The 17,900-nt window shown below is 57.5% G+C and overlaps 4 non-coding genes and 8 pseudogenes across 4 annotated transcripts; all 12 read right to left on the minus strand.

Annotated features, from left to right (window-relative positions):
* Nucleotides 1-912: 912 nt before the first annotated feature.
* Nucleotides 913-1,031, minus strand: LOC147300260 (5S ribosomal RNA; annotated as a pseudogene).
* A 1,521-nt stretch (nucleotides 1,032-2,552) lies between these two features.
* On the minus strand, nucleotides 2,553-2,664 carry LOC147300261 (5S ribosomal RNA; annotated as a pseudogene).
* Nucleotides 2,665-3,288: 624 nt separating this feature from the next.
* Nucleotides 3,289-3,407, minus strand: LOC147300262 (5S ribosomal RNA). Its single transcript, XR_015128036.1, has one exon. It is a non-coding gene; the product is annotated as a 5S ribosomal RNA (ribosomal RNA).
* An 899-nt stretch (nucleotides 3,408-4,306) lies between these two features.
* On the minus strand, nucleotides 4,307-4,425 carry LOC147300263 (5S ribosomal RNA). Its single transcript, XR_015128037.1, has one exon. It is a non-coding gene; the product is annotated as a 5S ribosomal RNA (ribosomal RNA).
* A 3,861-nt stretch (nucleotides 4,426-8,286) lies between these two features.
* Nucleotides 8,287-8,405, minus strand: LOC147300264 (5S ribosomal RNA; annotated as a pseudogene).
* A 699-nt stretch (nucleotides 8,406-9,104) lies between these two features.
* LOC147300265 (5S ribosomal RNA) lies at nucleotides 9,105-9,223 on the minus strand (annotated as a pseudogene).
* A 1,046-nt stretch (nucleotides 9,224-10,269) lies between these two features.
* On the minus strand, nucleotides 10,270-10,388 carry LOC147300266 (5S ribosomal RNA; annotated as a pseudogene).
* A 505-nt stretch (nucleotides 10,389-10,893) lies between these two features.
* LOC147300267 (5S ribosomal RNA) lies at nucleotides 10,894-11,012 on the minus strand. Its single transcript, XR_015128038.1, has one exon. It is a non-coding gene; the product is annotated as a 5S ribosomal RNA (ribosomal RNA).
* Nucleotides 11,013-11,832: 820 nt separating this feature from the next.
* Nucleotides 11,833-11,941, minus strand: LOC147300268 (5S ribosomal RNA; annotated as a pseudogene).
* Nucleotides 11,942-13,698: 1,757 nt separating this feature from the next.
* On the minus strand, nucleotides 13,699-13,817 carry LOC147300269 (5S ribosomal RNA). The gene has a single exon (XR_015128082.1). It is a non-coding gene; the product is annotated as a 5S ribosomal RNA (ribosomal RNA).
* A 1,097-nt stretch (nucleotides 13,818-14,914) lies between these two features.
* On the minus strand, nucleotides 14,915-15,033 carry LOC147300270 (5S ribosomal RNA; annotated as a pseudogene).
* Nucleotides 15,034-16,491: 1,458 nt separating this feature from the next.
* LOC147300271 (5S ribosomal RNA) lies at nucleotides 16,492-16,610 on the minus strand (annotated as a pseudogene).
* Between the last annotated feature and the right edge of the window lie 1,290 nt (nucleotides 16,611-17,900).

Genomic DNA, 17,900 nt, shown 5'->3' on the forward strand with positions numbered 1-17,900 from the left:
CCCTGGTGTGGTGTAGGTGGCCTCAGCCAGCAGCCACAGGCCCTGGTGTGGTGTAAGTGGCCTCAGCCAGCAGCCACAGGCACTGGTGTGGTGTAGGTGGCCTCAGCCAGCAGCAACAGGCCCTGGTGTGGTGTAAGTGGCCTCAGCCAGTGCCACAGGCCCTGGTGTGGTGTAAGTGGCCTGAGCCAGTGCCACAGGCCCTGGTGTGGTGTAAGTGGCCTGAGCAAGAGCCACAGACCCTGGTGTGGTGTAATTGGCCTCAGCCAGCAGCCACAGGCCCTTGTGTGGTGTAAGTCGCCTCAGCCAGAAGCCACAGGCACTGGTGTGGTGTAAGTGGCCTCAGCCAGCAGCAAAAGGGCCCTGGTGTGGTGTAAGTGGCCTCAGCCAGCAGCCACAGGCCCTGGTGTGGTGTAGGTGGCCTCAGCCAGCAGCCACAGGCCCTGGTGTGGTGTAAGTGGCCTCAGCCAGCAGCCACAGGCCCTGGTGTGGTGTAAGTGGCCTCAGCCAGCAGCCACAGGCCCTGGTGTGGTGTAAGTGGCCTCAGCCAGCAGCCACAGGCCCTGGTGTGGTGTAAGTGGCCTGAGCAAGAGCCACAGACCCTGGTGTGGTGTAATTGGCCTAAATAGCAACTAAGGCCCTGGTGTGGTGTATGTGGCCTCAGCCAGCAGCCACAGGCCCTGTTGTGGTGTAACTGAACTCAGCCAGAGCAACAGGCCCTGATGTGGTGTAAATGGCCCCAGCCGGTCACTCAGGCCCTGGTGTGGTGTAGGTGGCATCAGCTAGCAGCACAAGACATTGGAAAAGAGCCAAAAGCAATGTCGTTAATGTACCCTCATTAATGGGCAGCTGCTTTTGGTCTTTTAATACACCCCTTCTCTGGATCAAAAGCGGTTCAATGACATGAAAATGAAAGGCTTACAGCACCAGGTATTCCCAGGCAGTCTCCCATCCAAGTACTAACCAAGCCCACTCCTGCTTAGCTTCCGAGATCAGACGAGGTCGGGCGTGCTCAGGGTGGTATGGCCGTAAGCTGCTGGCTCCAGCACAATGTCTCAATTTATGGATTCAAGTGATTAGGTGGCAAGTACCTGAAGTTACGAAGACAATCCTATAACCATACCTGCATGTTTGCATAATACCCTAACCCAAAGGCTCAGTTTGGCATTTATCCAACAGCACAGGCCCTGGATTGTTGAAGATGGCCTCAGGAACCAGCACAGGGCCTGGTGTGTTGTACATGACCACAGCAAGCAGCACAGGGCCTGGTTTGGTGAAGATGGCCTCGGCCAGAAGCGCAGGGCCTGGTGTGATGTGAGTGGCCTGCGCAAGAGCCACAGGCCTTGGTGTGGTGTAAGTGGCCTCAGCCAGCAGCCACAGGCCCTGGTGTGGTGTAAGTCGCCTCAGCCAGAAGCCACAGGCACTGGTGTGGTGTAAGTGGCCTCAGCCAGCAGCAAAAGGGCCCTGGTGTGGTGTAAGTGGCCTCAGCCAGCAGCCACAGGCCCTGGTGTGGTGTAGGTGGCCTCAGCCAGCAGCCACAGGCCCTTGTGTGGTGTAATTGGCCTAAATAGCAACTAAGGCCCTGGTGTGGTGTAGGTGGCCTCAGCCAGCAGCCACAGGCCCTAGTGTGGTGTAAGTGGCCTCAGCCAGTGCCACAGGCCCTGGTGTGGTGTAAGTGGCCTGAGCAAGAGCCACAGGCCCTGGTGTGGTGTAATTGGCCTCAATAGCAACTAAGGCCCTGGTGTGGTGTAGGTGGCCTCAGCCAGCAGCCACAGGCCCTGGTGTGGTGTAAGTGGCCTCAGCCAGCAGCCACAGGCCCTTGTGTGGTGTAATTGGCCTCAATAGCAACTAAGGCCCTGGTTTGGTGTATGTGGCCTCAGCCAGCAAATAAGGCCCTGGTGTGGTGTAAGTGGCCAGAAGCGCAGGGCCTGGTGTGATGTGAGTGGCCTGAGCAAGAGCCACAGACCCTGGTGTGGTGTAATTGGCCTCAATAGCAACTAAGGCCCTGGTGTGGTGTATGTGGCCTCAGGCAGCAGCCACAGGCCCTGTTGTGGTGTAACTGGCCTCAGCCAGAGCCACAGGCCCTGATGTGGTGTAAGTGGCCCCAGCCGGTTACTCAGGCCCTGGTGTGGTGTAGGTGGCCTCAGCCAGCCGCCACAGGCCCTGGTGTGGTGTAAGTGGCCTCAGCCAGCAGCCACAGGCCCTGGTGTGGTGTAAGTGGCCTGAGCAAGAGCCACAGACCATGGTGTGGTGTAATTGGCCTCAATAGCAACTAAGGTCCTGGTGTGGTGTAGGTGGCCTAAGCCAGCAGCCACAGGCCCTGGTGTGGTGTAAGTGGCCTCAGCCAGAGCCACAGGCCCTGATGTGGTGTAAGTGGCCCCAGCCGGTCACTCAGGCCCTGGTGTGGTGTAGGTGGCATCAGCTAGCAGCACAAGACATTGGAAAAGAGCCAAAAGCAATGTCGTTAATGTGCCCTCATTAATGGGCAGCTGCTTTTGGTCTTTTAATACACCCCTTCTCTGGATCAAAAGCGGTTCAATGACATGAAAATGAAAAGCTTACAGCACCAGGTATTCCCAGGCCATCCAAGTACTAACCAAGCCCAGCCCTGCTCAGCTTCCGAGATCAGACGAGGTCAGGCGTGCTCAGGGTGGTATGGCCGTAAGCTGCTGGCCCCAGCACAATGTCTCAATTTATGGATTCAGGTGATTAGGTGGCAAGTACCTGAAGTTACGAAGACAATCCTATAACCCTACCTTCATGTTTGCATAATACCCTAACCCAAAGGCTCAGTTTAGCATTTATCCAACAGCACAGGCCCTGGATTGTTGAAGATGGCCTCAGGAACCAGCACAGGGCCTGGTGTGTTGTACATGGCCACAGCTAGCAGCACAGGGCCTGGTTTGGTGAAGATGGCCTCGGCCAGAAGCGCAGGGCCTGGTGTGATGTGAGTGGCCTGAGCAAGAGCCACAGGCCCTGGTGTGGTGTAAGTGGCCTCAGCCAGCAGCCACAGGCCCTGGTGTGGTGTAAGTCGCCTCAGCCAGAACCCACAGGCCCTGGTGTGGTGTAACTGGACTCAGCCAGAGCCACAGCCCCTGATGTGGTGTAAGTGGCCCCAGCCGGTCACTCAGGCCCTGGTGTGGTGTAGGTGGCATCAGCTAGCAGCACAAGACATTGGAAAAGAGCCAAAAGCAATGTGATTAATGTGCCCTTATTAATGGGCAGCTGCTTTTGGTCTTTTAATACACCCCTTCTCTGGATCAAAAGCGGTTCAATGACATGAAAATGAAAGGCTTACAGCACCAGGTATTCCCAGGCAGTCTCCCATCCAAGTACTAACCAAGCCCAGCCCTGCTTAGCTTCCGAGATCAGACGAGGTCGGGCGTGCTCAGGGTGGTATGGCCGTAAGCTGCTGGCTCCAGCACAATGTCTCAATTTATGGATTCAAGTGATTAGGTGGCAAGTACCTGAAGTTACGAAGACAATGCTATAACCATACCTGCATGTTTGCATAATACCCTAACCCAAAGGCTCAGTTTGGCATTTATCCAACAGCACAGGCCCTGGATTGTTGAAGATGGCCTCAGGAAACCAGCACAGGGCCTGGTGTGTTGTACATGGCCACAGCAAGGAGCACAGGGCCTGGTTTGGTGAAGATGGCCTCGGCCAGAAGCGCAGGGCCTGGTGTGATGTGAGTGGCCTGAGCAAGAGCCACAGGCCTTGGTGTGGTGTAAGTGGCCTCAGCCAGCAGCCACAGGCCCTGGTGTGGTGTAGGTGGCCTCAGCCAGCAGCCACAGGCCCTTGTGTGGTGTAAGTGGCCTCAGCCAGCAGCCACAGGCCCTTGTGTGGTGTAAGTGGCCTCAGCCAGCAGCCACAGGCCCTGGTGTGGTGTAAGTGGCCTCAGCCAGTGCCACAGGCCCTGGTGTGGTGTAATTGGCCTCAATAGCAACTAAGGCCCTGGTGTGGTGTAAGTGGCCTGAGCAAGAACCACAGACCCTGGTGTGGTGTAATTGGCCTCAATAGCAACTAAGGCCCTGGTGTGGTGTAGGTGGCCTCAGCCAGCAGCCACAGGCCCTGGTGTGGTGTAAGTGGCCTCAGCCAGAGCAACAGACCCTGATGTGGTGTAAGTGGCCCCAGCCGGTCACTCAGGCCCTGGTGTGGTGTAGGTGGCATCAGCTAGCAGCACAAGACATTGGAAAACAGCCAAAAGCAATGTCGTTAATGTGCCCTCATTAATGGGGAGCTGCTTCTGGTCTTTTAATACACCCCTTCTCTGGATCAAAAGCGGTTCAATGACATGAAAATGAAAGGCTTACAGCACCAGGTATTCCCAGGCAGTCTCCCATCCAAGTACTAACCAAGCCCAGCCCTGCTTAGCTTCCGAGATCAGACGAGGTCGGGCGTGCTCAGGGTGGTATGGCCGTAAGCTGCTGGCCCCAGCACAATGTCTCAATTTATGGATTCAAGTGATTAGGTGGCAAGTACCTGAAGTTACGAAGACAATCCTATAACCATACCTGCATGTTTGCATAATACCCTAACCCAAAGGCTCAGTTTGGCATTTATCCAACAGCACAGGCCCTGGATTGTTGAAGATGGCCTCAAGAACCAGCACAGGACCTGGTGTGTTTTACATGGCCACAGCAAGCAGCACAGGGCCTGGTTTGGTGAAGATGGCCTCAGCAAGCAGCCACAGGCCCTGGTTTGGTGTAAGTGGCCTCAGCCAGCAGCCACAGGCCCTGGTGTGGTGTAAGTGGCCTCAGCCAGCAGCCACAGGCCCTGGTGTGGTGTAAGTGGCCTCAGCCAGCAGCCACAGGCCCTGGTGTGGTCTAAGTGGCCTCAGCCAGTGCCACAGGCCCTGGTGTGGTGTAAGTGGCCTGAGTAAGAGCCACAGGCCCTGGTGTGGTGTAAGTGGCCTCAGCCAGCAGCCACAGGCCCTGGTGTGGTGTAAGTGGCCTGAGCAAGTGCCACAGGCCCTGGTGTGGTGTAAGTGGCCTAAGCCAGAGCCACAGGCCCTGGTGTGGTGTAAGTGGCCTGAGCAAGAGCCACAGGGCCTGGTTTGGTGAAGATGGCCTGGGCCAGAAGCGCAGGGCCTGGTGTGATGTGAGTGGCCTGAGCAAGAGCCACAGGCCCTGGTGTGGTGTAAGTGGCCTCAGCCAGCAGCCACAGGCCCTGGTGTGGTGTAAGTCGCCTCAGCCAGAAGCCACAGGCACTGGTGTGGTGTAAGTGGCCTCAGCCAGCAGCAAAAGGGCCCTGGTGTGGTGTAAGTCGCCTCAGCCAGCAGCCACAGGCCCTGGTGTGGTGTAGATGGCCTCAGCCAGCAGCCACAGGCCCTGGTGTGGTGTAAGTGGCCTCAGCCAGAAGCACAGGGCCTGGTGTGATATGAGTGGCCTGAGCAAGAGCCACAGGCCCTGGTGTGGTGTAAGTGGCCTGAGCAAGAGCCACAGGCCCTGGTGTGGTGTAAGTGGCCTGAGCAAGAGCCACAGGCCCTGGTGTGGTGTAGGTGGCCTCAGCCAGCAGCCACAGGCCCTGGTGTGGTGTAGGTGGCCTCAGCCAGCAGCCACAAGCCCTTGTGTGGTGTAAGTGGCCTCAGCCAGCAGCCACAGGCCCTGGTGTGGTGTAAGTGGCCTCAGCCAGTGCCACAGGCCCTGGTGTGATGTTAGTGGCCTGAGCAAGAGCCACAGACCCTGGTGTGGTGTAATTGGCCTCAATAGCAACTAAGGCCCTGGTGTGGTGTATGTGGCCTCAGCCAGCAGCCACAGGCCCTGGTGTGGTGTAACTGGCCTCAGCCAGCAGCCACAGGCCCTGGTGTGGTGTAAGTGGCCTCAGCCAGAGCCACAGGCCCTGATGTGGTGTAAGTCGCCTCAGCCAGAAGCCACAGGCACTGGTGTGGTGTAAGTGGCCTCAGCCAGCAGCAACAGGCCCTGGTGTGGTGTAAGTCGCCTCAGCAAGCAGCCACAGGCCCTGGTGTGGTGTAGGTGGCCTCAGCCAGCAGCCACAGGCCCTGGTGTGGTGTAAGTGGCCTCAGCCAGCAGCCACAGGCCCTGGTGTGGTCTAAGTGGCCTCAGCAAGAGCCACAGACCCTGGTGTGGTGTAATTGGCCTCAATAGCAACTAAGGCCCTGATGTGGTGTAAGTCGCCTCAGCCAGAAGCCACAGGCACTGGTGTGGTGTAAGTGGCCTCAGCCAGCAGCAACAGGCCCTGGTGTGGTGTAAGTCGCCTCAGCAAGCAGCCACAGGCCCTGGTGTGGTGTAGGTGGCCTCAGCCAGCAGCCACAGGCCCTGGTGTGGTGTAAGTGGCCTCAGCCAGCAGCCACAGGCCCTGGTGTGGTGTAGGTGGCCTCAGCAAGAGCCACAGACCCTGGTGTGGTGTAATTGGCCTCAATAGCAACTAAGGCCCTGGTGTGGTGTATGTGGCCTCAGGCAGCAGCCACAGGCCCTGTTGTGGTGTAACTGGCCTCAGCCAGAGCCACAGGCCCTGATGTGGTGTAAGTGGCCCCAGCCGGTCACTCAGGCCCTGGTGTGGTGTAGGTGGCCTCAGCCAGCCGCCACAGGCCCTGGTGTGGTGTAAGTGGCCTCAGCCAGCAGCCACAGGCCCTGGTGTGGTGTAAGTGGCCTCAGCCAGCAGCCACAGGCCCTGGTGTGGTGTAAGTGGCCTGAGCAAGAGCCACAGGCCCTGGTGTGGTGTAAGTGGCCTGAGCAAAAGCCACATGCCCTGGTGTGGTGTAAGTGGTCTCAGCCAGCAGCCACAGGCCCTGGTGTGGTGTAGGTGGCCTCAGCCAGCAGCCAAAGGCCCTTGTGTGGTGTAAGTGGCCTCAGCCAGCAGCCACAGGCCCTGGTGTGGTGTAAGTGGCCTCAGCCAGTGCCACAGGCCCTGGTGTGGTGTAAGAGGCCTGAGCAAGAGCCACAGACCCTGGTGTGGTGTAATTGGCCTCAATAGCAACTAAGGCCCTGGTGTGGTGTAGGTGGCCTCAGCCAGCAGCCACAGGCCCTTGTGTGGTGTAAGTGGCCTCAGCCAGCAGCCACAGGCCCTGGTGTGGTGTAACTGGCCTGAGCAAGAGCCACAGGCCCTGTTGTGGTGTAGATGGCCTCAGCCAGCAGCCACAGGCCCTGGTGTGGTCTAAGTGGCCTCAGCCAGAAGCACAGGGCCTGGTGTGATATGAGTGGCCTGAGCAAGAGCCACAGGCCCTGGTGTGGTGTAAGTGGCCTGAGCAAGAGCCACAGGCCCTGGTGTGGTGTAGGTGGCCTCAGCCAGCAGCCACAGGCCCTGGTGTGGTGTAGGTGGCCTCAGCCAGCAGCCACAAGCCCTTGTGTGGTGTAAGTGGCCTCAGCCAGCAGCCACAGGCCCTGGTGTGGTGTAAGTGGCCTCAGCCAGTGCCACAGGCCCTGGTGTGGTGTAAGTGGCCTGAGCAAGAGCCACAGACCCTGGTGTGGTGTAATTGGCCTCAATAGCAACTAAGGCCCTGGTGTGGTGTAGGTGGCCTCAGCCAGCAGCCACAGGCCCTTGTGTGGTGTAAGTGGCCTCAGCCAGCAGCCACAGGCCCTGGTGTGGTGTAACTGGCCTGAGCAAGAGCCACAGGCCCTGTTGTGGTGTAGATGGCCTCAGCCAGCAGCCACAGGCCCTGGTGTGGTCTAAGTGGCCTCAGCCAGAAGCACAGGGCCTGGTGTGATATGAGTGGCCTGAGCAAGAGCCACAGGCCCTGGTGTGGTGTAAGTGGCCTGAGCAAGAGCCACAGGCCCTGGTGTGGTGTAGGTGGCCTCAGCCAGCAGCCACAGGCCCTGGTGTGGTGTAGGTGGCCTCAGCCAGCAGCCACAAGCCCTTGTGTGGTGTAAGTGGCCTCAGCCAGCAGCCACAGGCCCTGGTGTGGTGTAAGTGGCCTCAGCCAGTGCCACAGGCCCTGGTGTGGTGTAAGTGGCCTGAGCAAGAGCCACAGACCATGGTGTGGTGTAATTGGCCTCAATAGCAACTAAGGCCCTGGTGTGGTGTAAGTGGCCTCAGCCAGCAGCCACAGGCCCTGGTGTGGTGTAAGTGGCCTCAGCCAGCAGCCACAGGCCCTGGTGTGGTGTAAGTGGCCTCAGCCAGAGCCACAGGCCCTGATGTGGTGTAAGTGGCCCCAGCCGGTCACTCAGGCCCTGGTGTGGTGTAGGTGGCATCAGCTAGCAGCACAAGACATTGGAAAACAGCCAAAAGCAATGTCGTTAATGTGCCCTCATTAATGGGCAGCTGCTTTTGGTCTTTTAATACACCCCTTCTCTGGATCAAAAGCGGTTCAATGACATGAAAATGAAAGGCTTACAGCACCAGGTATTCCCAGGGAGTCTCCCATCCAAGTACTAACCAAGCCCAGCCCTGCTCAGCTTCCGAGATCAGACGAGGTCGGGCGTGCTCAGGGTGGTATGGCCGTAAGCTGCTGGCCCCAGCACAATGTCTCAATTTATGGATTCAGGTGATTAGGTGGCAAGTACCTGAAGTTACGAAGACAATCCTATAACCCTACCTTCATGTTTGCATAATACCCTAACCCAAAGGCTCAGTTTAGCATTTATCCAACAGCACAGGCCCTGGATTGTTGAAGATGGCCTCAGGAACCAGCACAGGGCCTGGTGTGTTGTACATGGCCACAGCTAGCAGCACAGGGCCTGGTTTGGTGAAGATGGCCTCGGCCAGAAGCGCAGGGCCTGGTGTGATGTGAGTGGCCTGAGCAAGAGCCACAGGCCCTGGTGTGGTGTAAGTGGCCTGAGCAAGAGCCACAGGCCCTGGTGTGGTGTAAGTGGCCTCAATAGCAAATAAGGCCCTGGTGTGGTGTAAGTGGCCTCAGCCAGCAGCCACAGGCCCTGGTGTGGTGTAAGTGGCCTCAGCCAGTGCCACAGGCCCTGGTGTGGTGTAAGTGGCCTGAGCAAGAGCCAAAGACCCTGGTGTGGTGTAATTGGCCTCAATAGCAACTAAGGCCCTGGTGTGGTGTAGGTGGCATCAGCTAGCAGCACAAGACATTGGAAAACAGCCAAAAGCAATGTCGTTAATGTACCCTCATTAATGGGCAGCTGCTTTTGGTCTTTTAATACACCCCTTCTCTGGATCAAAAGCGGTTCAATGACATGAAAATGAAAGGCTTGCAGCACCAGGTATTCCCAGGCAGTCTCCCATCCAAGTACTAACCAAGCCCAGCCCTGCTTAGCTTCCGAGATCAGACGAGGTCGGGAGTGCTCAGGGTGGTATGGCCGTAAGCTGCTGGCTCCAGCACAATGTCTCAATTTATGGATTCAAGTGATTAGGTGGCAAGTACCTGAAGTTACGAAGATAATCCTATAACCATACCTGCATGTTTGCATAATACCCTAACCCAAAGGCTCAGTTTGGCATTTATCCAACAGCACAGGCCCTGGATTGTTGAAGATGGCCTCAGGAACCAGCACAGGGCCTGGTGTGTTGTACATGGCCACAGCAAGCAGCACAGGGCCTGGTTTGGTGAAGATGGCCTCGGCCAGAAGCACAGGGCCTGGTGTGATATGAGTGGCCTGAGCAAGAGCCACAGGCCCTGTTGTGTTGTAAGTGGCCTCAGCCAGCAGCCACAGGCCCTGGTGTGGAGTAGGTGGCCTCAGCCAGCAGCCACAGGCCCTTGTGTGGTGTAAGTGGCCTCAGCCAGCAGCCACAGGCCCTGGTGTGGTGTAAGTGGCCTCAGCCAGTGCCACAGGCCCTGGTGTGGTGTAATTGGCCTCAATAGCAACTAAGGCCCTGGTGTGGTGTAAGTGGCCTCAGCCAGCAGCCACAGGCCCTGGTGTGGTGTAAGTGGCCTCAGCCAGTGCCACAGGCCCTGGTGTGGTGTAAGTGGCCTCAATAGCAACTAATGCCCTGGTGTGGTGTAGGTGGCCTCAGCCAGCAGCCACAGGCCCTGGTGTGGTGTAAGTGGCCTGAGCAAGTGCCACAGGCCTGGTGTGGTGTAAGTGGCCTGAGCAAGACCACAGACCCTGGTGTGGTGTAATTGGCCTCAATAGCAACTAAGGCCCTGGTGTGGTGTAGGTGGCCTCAGCCAGCAGCCACAGGCCCTGGTGTGGTGTAAGTGGCCTCAGCCAGAGCCACAGGCCCTGATGTGGTGTAAGTGGCCCCAGCCGGTCACTCAGGCCCTGGTGTGGTGTAGGTGGCATCAGCTAGCAGCACAAGACATTGGAAAAGAGCCAAAAGCAATGTCGTTAATGTGCCCTCATTAATGGGCTTTTGGTCTTTTAATACACCCCTTCTCTGGATCAAAAGCGGTTCAATGACATGAAAATGAAAGGCTTACAGCACCAGGTATACCCAGGCAGTCTCCCATCCAAGTACTAACCAAGCCCAGCCCTGCTTAGCTTCCGAGATCAGACGAGGTCGGGCGTGCTCAGGGTGGTATGGCCGTAAGCTGCTGGCCCCAGCACAATGACTCAATTTATGGATTCAAGTGATTAGGTGGCAAGTACCTGAAGTTACGAAGACAATCCTATAACCATACCTGCATGTTTGCATAATACCCTAACCCAAAGGCTCAGTTTGGCATTTATCCAACAGCACAGGCCCTGGATTGTTGAAGATGGCCTCAGGAACCAGCACAGGGCCTGGTGTGTTGTACATGGCCACAGCTAGCAGCACAGGGCCTGGTTTGGTGAAGATGGCCTCGGCCAGAAGAGCAGGGCCTGGTGTGATGTGAGTGGCCTGAGCAAGAGCCACAGGCCCTGGTGTGGTGTAAGTGGCCCCAGCCGGTCACTCAGGCCCTGGTGTGGTGTAGGTGGCATCAGCTAGCAGCACAAGACATTGGAAAACAGCCAAAAGCAATGTCGTTAATGTGCCCTCATTAATGGGGAGCTGCTTCTGGTCTTTTAATACACCCCTTCTCTGGATCAAAAGCGGTTCAATGACATGAAAATGAAAGGCTTACAGCACCAGGTATTCCCAGGCAGTCTCCCATCCAAGTACTAACCAAGCCCAGCCCTGCTTAGCTTCCGAGATCAGACGAGGTCGGGCGTGCTCAGGGTGGTATGGCCGTAAGCTGCTGGCCCCAGCACAATGTCTCAATTTATGGATTCAAGTGATTAGGTGGCAAGTACCTGAAGTTACGAGGACAATCCTATAACCATACCTGCATGTTTGCATAATACCCTAACCAAAAGGCTCAGTTTGGCATTTATCCAACAGCACAGGCCCTGGATTGTTGAAGATGGCCTCAAGAACCAGCACAGGACCTGGTGTGTTTTACATGGCCACAGCAAGCAGCACAGGGCCTGGTTTGGTGAAGATGGCCTCAGCAAGCAGCCACAGGCCCTGGTTTGGTGTAAGTGGCCTCAGCTAGCAGCCACAGGCCCTGGTGTGGTGTGAGTGGCCTCAGCCAGCAGCCACAGGCCCTGGTGTGGTGTAAGTGGCCTCAGCCAGTGCCACAGGCCCTGGTGTGGTGTAAGTGGCCTGAGCAAGAGCCACAGGCCCTGGTGTGGTGTAAGTGGCCTCAGCCAGCAGCCACAGGCCCTGGTGTGGTGTAACTGGCCTGAGCAAGAGCCACAGGCCCTGGTGTGGTGTAAGTGGCCTCAGCCAGAGCCACAGGCCCTGGTGTGGTGTAAGTGGCCTCAATAGCAAATAATGCCCTGGTGTGGTGTAAGTGGCCTCAGCCAGAGCCACAGGCCCTGATGTGGTGTAAGTGGCCCCAGCCGGTCAATCAGGCCCTGGTGTGGTGTAGGTGGCATCAGCTAGCAGCACAAGACATTGGAAAACAGCCAAAAGCAATGTCGTTAATGTGCCCTCATTAATGGGCAGCTGCTTTTGGTCTTTTAATACACCCCTTCTCTGGATCAAAAGCGGTTCAATGACAGGAAAATGAAAGGCTTACAGCACCAGGTATTCCCCCATCCAAGTACTAACCAAGCCCAGCACTGCTTAGCTTCCGAGATCAGACGAGGTCGGGCGTGCTCAGGGTGGTATGGCCGTAAGCTGCTGGCCCCAGCACAATGTCTCAATTTATGGATTCAAGTGATTAGGTGGCAAGTACCTGAAGTCACGAAGACAATCCTATAACCCTACCTGCATGTTTGCATAATACCCTAACCCAAAGGCTCAGTTTAGCATTTATCCAACAGCACAGGTCCTGGATTGTTGAAGTTGGCCTCAGGAACCAGCACAGGGCCTGGTGTGTTGTACATGGCCACAGCAAGCAGCACAGGGCCTGGTTTGGTGAAGATGGCCTCGGCCAGAAGCACAGGGCCTGGTGTGATATGAGTGGCCTTAGCAAGAGCCACAGGCCCTGGTGTGGTGTAAGTGGAATCAGCCAGAAGCCACAGGCCCTGGTGTGGTGTAAGTGGCCTCAGCCAGAGCCACAGGCCCTGGTGTGGTGTAACTGGCCTCAATAGCAAATAAGGCCCTGATGTGGTGTAAGTGGCCTCAGCCAGAGCCACAGGCCCTGGTGTGGTGTAAGTGGCCTCAATAGCAACTAAGGCCCTGGTGTGGTGTAAGTGGCCTCAGCCAGCAGTCACAGGCCCTGGTGTGGTGTAGGTGGCCTCAGCCAGCAGCCACAGGCTCTGGTGTGGTGTAAGTCGCCTCAGCCAGCAGCCACAGGCCCTGGTATGGTGTAAGTGGCCTCAGCCAGCAGCCACAGGCCCTGGTGTGGTGTAAGTGGCCAGAAGCGCAGGGCCTGGTGTGATGTGAGTGGCCTGAGCAAGAGCCACAGACCCTGGTGTGGTGTAATTGGCCTCAATAGCAACTAAGGCCCTGGTGTGGTGTATGTGGCCTCAGCCAGCAGCCACAGGCCCTGGTGTGGTGTAACTGGCCTCAGCCAGCAGCCACAGGCCCTGGTGTGGTGTAAGTGGCCTCAGCCAGAGCCACAGGCCCTGATGTGGTGTAAGTCGCCTCAGCCAGAAGCCACAGGCACTGGTGTGGTGTAAGTGGCCTCAGCCAGCAGCAACAGGCCCTGGTGTGGTGTAAGTCGCCTCAGCAAGCAGCCACAGGCCCTGGTGTGGTGTAGGTGGCCTCAGCCAGCAGCCACAGGCCCTGGTATGGTGTAAGTGGCCTCAGCCAGCAGCCACAGGCCCTGGTGTGGTCTAAGTGGCCTCAGCAAGAGCCACAGACCCTGGTGTGGTGTAATTGGCCTCAGCCAGAGCCACAGGCCCTGATGTGGTGTAAGTGGCCTCAGCCAGAGCCACAGGCCCTGGTGTGGTGTAACTGGCCTCAATAGCAAATAAGGCCCTGATGTGGTGTAAGTGGCCTCAGCCAGAGCCACAGACCCTGGTGTGGTGTAATTGGCCTCAGCCAGAGCCACAGGCCCTGGTGTGGTGTAGGTGGCCTCAGCCAGCCGCCACAGGCCCTGGTGTGGTGTAAGTGGCCTCAGCCAGCAGCCACAGGCCCTGGTGTGGTGTAAGTGGCCTGAGCAAGAGCCACAGACCATGGTGTGGTGTAATTGGCCTCAATAGCAACTAAGGCCCTGGTGTGGTGTAGGTGGCCTCAGCCAGCAGCCACAGGCCCTGGTGTGGTGTAAGTGGCCTCAGCCAGAGCCACAGGCCCTGATGTGGTGTAAGTGGCCCCAGCCGGTCACTCAGGCCCTGGTGTGGTGTAGGTGGCATCAGCTAGCAGCACAAGACATTGGAAAAGAGCCAAAAGCAATGTCGTTAATGTGCCCTCATTAATGGGCAGCTGCTTTTGGTCTTTTAATACACCCCTTTTCTGGATCAAAAGCGGTTCAATGACATGAAAATGAAAGGCTTACAGCACCAAGTATTCCCAGGCAGTCTCCCATCCAAGTACTAACCAAGCCCAGCCCTGCTTAGCTTCCGAGATCAGACGAGGTCGGGCGTGCTCAGGGTGGTATGGCCGTAAGCTGCTGGCCCCAGCACAATGTCTCAATTTATGGATTCAAGTGATTAGGTGGCAAGTACCTGAAGTTACGAAGACAATCCTATAACCATACCTGCATGTTTGCATAATACCCTAACCCAAAGGCTCAGTTTAGCATTTATCCAACAGCACAGGCCCTGGATTGTTGAAGATGGCCTCAGGAACCAGCACAGGGCCTGGTGTGTTGTACATGGCCACAGCTAGCAGCACAGGGCCTGGTTTGGTAAAGATGGCCTCGGCCAGAAGAGCAGGGCCTGGTGTGATATGAGTGGCCTGAGCAAGAGCCACAGGCCCTGGTGTGGTGTAAGTGGCCTGAGCAAGAGCCACAGGCCCTGGTGTGGTGTAAGTGGCCTCAGCCAGCAGCCACAGGCCCTGGTGTGGTGTAAGTCACCTCAGCCAGAAGCCACAGTCCCTGGTGTGGTGTAAGTGGCCTCAGCCAGCAGCAACAGGCCCTGGTGTGGTGTAAGTCGCCTCAGCCAGCAGCCACAGGCCCTGGTGTGGTGTAGGTGGCCTCAGCCTGCAGCCACAGGCCCTGGTGTGGTCTAAGTGGCCTCAGCCAGTGCCACAGGCCCTGGTGTGGTGTAAGTGGCCTGAGCAAGAGCCACAGACCCTGGTGTGGTGTAAATGGCCTCAATAGCAACTAAGGCCCTCGTGTGGTGTATGTGGCCTCAGCCAGCAGCCACAGGCCCTGGTGTGGTGTAACTGGCCTCAGCCAGCAGCCACAGGCCCTGGTGTGGTGTAAGTGGCCTCAATAGCAACTAAGGCCCTGGTGTGGTGTAAGTGGCCTCAGCCAGCAGCCACAGGCTCTGGTGTGGTGTAACTGGCCTCAGCCAGCAGCCACAGGCCCTGGTGTGGTGTAAGTGGCCTCAGCCAGAGCCACAGGCCCTGATGTGGTGTAAGTGGCCCCAGCCGGTCACTCAGGCCCTGGTGTGGTGTAATTGGCATCAGCTAGCAGCACAAGACATTGGAAAAGAGCCAAAAGCAGTGTCGTTAATGTGCCCTCATTAATGGGCAGCTGCTTTTGGTCTTTTAATACACCCCTTCTCTGGATCAAAAGCGGTTCAATGACATGATAATGAAAGGCTTACAGCACCAGGTACTCCCAGGCAGTCTCCCATCCAAGTACTAACCAAGCCCAGCCCTGCTTAGCTTCCGAGATCAGACGAGGTCGGGCGTGCTCAGTGTGGTATGGCCGTAAGCTGCTGGCTCCAGCACAATGTCTCAATTTATGGATTCAAGTGATTAGGTGGCAAGTACCTGAAGTTACGAAGACAATCCTATAACCATACCTGCATGTTTGCATAATACCCTAACCCAAAGGCTCAGTTTGGCATTTATCCAACAGCACAGGCCCTGGATTGTTGAAGATGGCCTCAGGAACCAGCACAGGGCCTGGCGTGTTGTACATGGCCACAGCAAGCAGCACAGGGCCTGGTTTGGTGAAGATGGCCTCGGCCAGAAGCGCAGGGCCTGGTGTGATGTGAGTGGCCTGAGCAAGAGCCACAGGCCTTGGTGTGGTGTAAGTGGCCTCAGCCAGCAGCCACAGGCCCTGGTGTGGTGTAAGTCGCCTCAGCCAGAAGCCACAGGCACTGGTGTGGTGTAAGTGGCCTCAGCCAGCAGCCACAGGCCCTGGTGTGGTGTAGGTGGCCTCAGCCAGCAGCCACAGGCCCTGGTGTGGTGTAGGTGGCCTCAGCCAGCAGCCACAGGCCCTGGTGTGGTGTAAGTGGCCTCAGCCAGCAGCCACAGGCCCTGGTGTGGTGTAAGTGGCCTCAGCCAGCAGCCACAGGCCCTGGTGTGGTGTAAGTGGCCTCAGCCAGTGCCACAGGCCCTGGTGTGGTGTAAGTGGCCTGAGCAAGAGCCACAGACCCTGGTGTGGTGTAATTGGCCTCAGCCAGCAGCCACAGGCCCTGGTGTGGTGTAAGTCGCCTCAGCCAGAAGCCACAGGCACTGGTGTGGTGTAAGTGGCCTCAGCCAGCAGCAAAAGGGCCCTGGTGTGGTGTAAGTGGCCTCAGCCAGTGCCACAGGCCCTGGTGTGGTGTAAGTGGCCTCAGCCAGCAGCAAAAGGGCCCTGGTGTGGTGTAAGTGGCCTCAGCCAGTGCCACAGGCCCTGGTGTGGTGTAAGTGGCCTCAGCCAGCAGCAAAAGGGCCCTGGTGTGGTGTAAGTGGCCTAAGCCAGTGCCACAGGCCCTGGTGTGGTGTAAGTGGCCTGAGCAAGAGCCACAGGCCCTGGTGTGGTGTAGGTGGCCTCAGCCAGCAGCCATAGGGCCTGGTGTGGTGTAAGTGGCCTCAGCCAGCAGCCACAGGCCCTGGTGTGGTGTAAGTGGCCTCAGCAAGAGCCACAGACCCTGGTGTGGTGTAATTGGCCTCAATAGCAACTAAGGCCCTGGTGTGGTGTATATGGCCTCAGGCAGCAGCCACAGGCCCTGTTGTGGTGTAACTGGCCTCAGCCAGAGCCACAGGCCCTGATGTGGTGTAAGTGGCCCCAGCCGGTCACTCAGGCCCTGGTGTGGTGTAGGTGGCATCAGCTAGCAGCACAAGACATTGGAAAAGAGCCAAAAGCAATGTCGTTAATGTGCGCTCATTAATGGGCAGCTGCTTTTGGTCTTTTAATACACCCCTTCTCTGGATCAAAAGCGGTTCAATGACATGAAAATGAAAGGCTTACAGCACCAGGTATTCCCAGGCAGTCTCCCATCCAAGTACTAACCAAGCCCAGGCCTGCTCAGCTTCCGAGATCAGACGAGGTCAGGCGTGCTCAGGGTGGTATGGCCGTAAGCTGCTGGCCCCAGCACAATGTCTCAATTTATGGATTCAGGTGATTAGGTGGCAAGTACCTGAAGTTACGAAGACAATCCTATAACCCTACCTTCATGTTTGCATAATACCCTAACCCAAAGGCTCAGTTTAGCATTTATCCAACAGCACAGGCCCTGGATTGTTGAAGATGGCCTCAGGAACCAGCACAGGGCCTGGTGTGTTGTACATGGCCACAGCTAGCAGCAGAGGGCCAGGTTTGGTGAAGATGGCCTCGGCCAGAAGCGCAGGGCCTGGTGTGATGTGAGTGGCCTGAGCAAGAGCCACAGACCCTGGTGTGGTGTAATTGGCCTCAATAGCAACTAAGGCCCTGGTGTGGTGTAACTGGCCTCAGCCAACAGCAACAGGCCCTGATGTGGTGTAAGTGGCCCCAGCCGGTCACTCAGGCCCTGGTGTGGTGTAGGTGGCATCAGCCAGCAGCCACAGGCCCTGGTGTGGTGTAAGTGGCCTCAGCCAGCAGCCACAGGCACTGGTGTGGTGTAAGTGGCCTCAGCCAGCAGCAAAAGGGCCCTGGTGTGGTGTAAGTCGCCTCAGCCAGCAGCCACAGGCCCTGGTGTGGTGTAGGTGGCCTCAGCCAGCAGCCACAGGCCCTGGTGTGGTGTAAGTGGCCTCAGCCAGCAGCCACAGGCCCTGGTGTGGTGTAAGTGGCCTCAGCCAGCAGCCACAGGCCCTGGTGTGGTGTAAGTGGCCTCAGCCAGTGCCACAGGCCCTGGTGTGGTGTAAGTGGCCTGAGCAAGAGCCACAGGCCCTGGTGTGGTGTAAGTGGCCTGAGCAAGAGCCACAGACACTGGTGTGGTGTAATTGGCCTAAATAGCAACTAATGCCCTGGTGTGGTGTAAGTGGCCTCAGCCAGCAGCAACAGGCCCTGGTGTGGTGTAAGTCGCCTCAGCCAGAAGCCACAGGCACTGGTGTGGTCTAAGTGGCCTCAGCCAGCAGCAAAAGGGCCCTGGTGTGGTGTAAGTGGCCTCAGCCAGCAGCCACAGGCCCTGGTGTGGTGTAGGTGGCCTCAGCCAGCAGCCACAGGCCCTGGTGTGGTGTAAGTGGCCTCAGCCAGCAGCCACAGGCCCTGGTGTGGTGTAAGTGGCCTCAGCCAGCAGCCACAGGCCCTGGTGTGGTGTAGGTGGCCTCAGCCAGCAGCCACAGGCCCTGGTGTGGTGTAAGTGGCCTCAGCCAGCAGCCACAGGCACTGGTGTGGTGTAGGTGGCCTCAGCCAGCAGCAACAGGCCCTGGTGTGGTGTAAGTGGCCTCAGCCA

Source organism: Aulonocara sp. 'chitande type north' Nkhata Bay, unplaced genomic scaffold (genome assembly GCF_057382095.1).
Source record: "Aulonocara sp. 'chitande type north' Nkhata Bay isolate Kocher_YH1m ecotype deep benthic unplaced genomic scaffold, A_spYH_male_GT1.1 unmapped_scaffold_35, whole genome shotgun sequence".
Lineage (NCBI taxonomy): Eukaryota > Metazoa > Chordata > Actinopteri > Cichliformes > Cichlidae > Aulonocara > Aulonocara sp. 'chitande type north' Nkhata Bay.